We start from the raw sequence: 2500 nt of genomic DNA, 5'->3' as shown, positions 1-2500 counted from the left end.
CCTGTGTCTGTTGCAGGGAGGTGGAGAGAACAATCAACACAATAATGGTTTTCTTTCATGCCTCTTGAAGGACTCAATATTCTCTGTACTGCATTACATGTGAAAGTCGATTTATTACCCATGAACACACTACCTGTATGCTAATTCTATGTAAAAAGGTAGCTCCAGCCCTCATGATGTTGTCCAACATTTCCGCTATAAAACGGGATACAATTATTTTGGAAACATACCAAATTTGAAAAATAATTGAGAAGTTGCGCAATTACTAATCATGGAGCACAAAAAAGCCTACAGCACCTGGTATTCCCAGGCAGTCTCCCATCCAGGTACTAACTAGGCCTGACCCTGCTTAGCTTCCGAGATCGGGCGCATTCAGTGTGGTGTGGCCGTAGGCTCTGGGCCTAGTGAGTTTTGTGCTTTTAAGCATCTAGTCGGCTAGACCTTGCAGTTTTGAAAGGCAATTGTGAAATGGCTCACTTCCTGAACTTGGAGCACAAAAAAGCCTACAGCACCTGGTATTCCCAGGTGGTCTCCCATCCAGGTACTAACTAGGCCCGACACTGCTTAGCTTCCTCGGGCGCAATCAGTGTGGTGTGGCCGTAGGCTCTGGGCCTAGTGAGTTTTGTACTTTTAAGCATCTAGTCAGCTAGACCTTGCAATTTTGAAAGGCAATTGAGAAATGGCTCACTTCCTGAACTTGGAGCACAAAAAAGCCTACAGCACCTGGTATTCCCAGGCGGTCTCCCATCCAGGTACTAACGAGGCCCGACACTGCTTAGCTTCCGAGATCAGACGAGATCGGGCGCATTCAGTGTGGTGTGGCCGTAGGCTCTGGTTCTTGTGAGTTTTGTACTTTTAAGCATCTAGTCGGCTAGACCTTGCAGTTTTGAAAGGCAATTGAGAAATGGCTCACTTCCTGAACTTGGAGTACAAAAAAGCCTACAGCACCTGGTATTCCCAGGCGGTCTTCCATCCAGGTACTAACTAGGCCCGACACTGCTTAGCTTCTGAGATCAGACGAGATCAGGCACATTCAGTGTGGTGTGGCCGTAGGCTCTGGGCCTAGTGAGTTTTGTACTTTTAAGCATCTAGTCGGCTAGACCTTGCAGTTTTAAAAGGCAATTGAGAAAGGGCTCACTTCCTGAACTTGGAGCACAAAAAAGCCTACAGCACCTGGTATTCCCAGGCGGTCTCCCATCCAGGTACTAACTAGGCCTGACACTGCTTAACTTCCGAGATCAGTCAAGATCGGGTGCATTCAGTGTGGTGTGGCCGTAGGCTCTAGGAATGCTAAGAATATTACTCTTATGCATTTGCATTTAGTAAGCTAAGCCATGCAGCCACTTGCAACATGATACCACGCTCATCGCTCGATCAGCGCTCGATCAGGCGAGATATATAAGACTGGTGGGCCCATTCAGGACTCCTATGTCTGGTAGGATAACTTTAATTCATCCATCCTGTGTCTGTTGCAGGGAGGTGGAGAGAACAATCAACACAATAATGGTTTTCTTTCATGCCTCTTGAAGGACTCAATATTCTCTGTACTGCATTACATGTGAAAGTCGATTTATTACCCATGAACACACTACCTGTATGCTAATTCTATGTAAAAAGGTAGCTCCAGCCCTCATGATGTTGTCCAACATTTCCGCTATAAAACGGGATACAATTATTTTGGAAACATACCAAATTTGAAAAATAATTGAGAAGTTGCGCAATTACTAATCATGGAGCACAAAAAAGCCTACAGCACCTGGTATTCCCAGGCAGTCTCCCATCCAGGTACTAACTAGGCCTGACCCTGCTTAGCTTCCGAGATCGGGCGCATTCAGTGTGGTGTGGCCGTAGGCTCTGGGCCTAGTGAGTTTTGTACTTTTAAGCATCTAGTCGGCTAGACCTTGCAGTTTTGAAAGGCAATTGTGAAATGGCTCACTTCCTGAACTTGGAGCACAAAAAAGCCTAAAGCACCTGGTATTCCCAGGTGGTCTCCCATCCAGGTACTAACTAGGCCCGACACTGCTTAGCTTCCGAGATCAGACGAGATCGGGCGCAATCAGTGTGGTGTGGCCGTAGGCTCTGGGCCTAGTGAGTTTTGTACTTTTAAGCATCTAGTCAGCTAGACCTTGCAATTGAGAAATGGCTCACTTCCTGAACTTGGAGCACAAAAAAGCCTACAGCACCTGGTATTCCCAGGCGGTCTCCCATCCAGGTACTAACGAGGCCCGACACTGCTTAGCTTCCGAGATCAGACGAGATCGGGCGCATTCAGTGTGGTGTGGCCGTAGGCTCTGGTTCTTGTGAGTTTTGTACTTTTAAGCATCTAGTCGGCTAGACCTTGCAGTTTTGAATGGCAATTGAGAAATGGCTCACTTCCTGAACTTGGAGTACAAAAAAGCCTACAGCACCTGGTATTCCCAGGCGGTCTTCCATCCAGGTACTAACTAGGCCCGACACTGCTTAGCTTCTGAGATCAGACGAGATCAGGCACATTCAGTGT

General features: G+C 47.2%; 6 non-coding genes and 3 pseudogenes across 6 annotated transcripts in view; all 9 read right to left on the bottom strand.

Annotated features, from left to right (window-relative positions):
- Positions 1-285: 285 nt before the first annotated feature.
- Positions 286-394, bottom strand: LOC138545259 (5S ribosomal RNA; annotated as a pseudogene).
- Positions 395-500: 106 nt separating this feature from the next.
- LOC138545493 (5S ribosomal RNA) lies at positions 501-605 on the bottom strand (annotated as a pseudogene).
- A 106-nt stretch (positions 606-711) lies between these two features.
- LOC138550546 (5S ribosomal RNA) lies at positions 712-830 on the bottom strand. Its single transcript, XR_011294296.1, has one exon. It is a non-coding gene; the product is annotated as a 5S ribosomal RNA (ribosomal RNA).
- A 106-nt stretch (positions 831-936) lies between these two features.
- On the bottom strand, positions 937-1055 carry LOC138540210 (5S ribosomal RNA). The gene has a single exon (XR_011288266.1). It is a non-coding gene; the product is annotated as a 5S ribosomal RNA (ribosomal RNA).
- Positions 1056-1161: 106 nt separating this feature from the next.
- LOC138542094 (5S ribosomal RNA) lies at positions 1162-1280 on the bottom strand. The gene has a single exon (XR_011290082.1). It is a non-coding gene; the product is annotated as a 5S ribosomal RNA (ribosomal RNA).
- A 464-nt stretch (positions 1281-1744) lies between these two features.
- LOC138545258 (5S ribosomal RNA) lies at positions 1745-1853 on the bottom strand (annotated as a pseudogene).
- A 106-nt stretch (positions 1854-1959) lies between these two features.
- LOC138541011 (5S ribosomal RNA) lies at positions 1960-2078 on the bottom strand. The gene has a single exon (XR_011289031.1). It is a non-coding gene; the product is annotated as a 5S ribosomal RNA (ribosomal RNA).
- A 93-nt stretch (positions 2079-2171) lies between these two features.
- Positions 2172-2290, bottom strand: LOC138550545 (5S ribosomal RNA). Its single transcript, XR_011294295.1, has one exon. It is a non-coding gene; the product is annotated as a 5S ribosomal RNA (ribosomal RNA).
- Positions 2291-2396: 106 nt separating this feature from the next.
- LOC138540209 (5S ribosomal RNA) overlaps positions 2397-2500 on the bottom strand; it is a 119-nt gene continuing 15 nt past the window's right edge. The window contains exon 1 of the ribosomal RNA XR_011288265.1: positions 2397-2500. This exon is cut by the window's right edge and continues 15 nt beyond it. This is a non-coding gene — a ribosomal RNA (5S ribosomal RNA).

This window comes from Ambystoma mexicanum, unplaced genomic scaffold (genome assembly GCF_040938575.1).
Source record: "Ambystoma mexicanum isolate Mex_15411 unplaced genomic scaffold, UKY_AmexF1_1 Mex_scaf10, whole genome shotgun sequence".
Classification (NCBI taxonomy): Eukaryota; Metazoa; Chordata; class Amphibia; order Caudata; family Ambystomatidae; genus Ambystoma; species Ambystoma mexicanum.
Note: the sequence above shows the minus strand (reverse complement) of the source record. Positions and strands in the feature narration are given on the sequence as shown.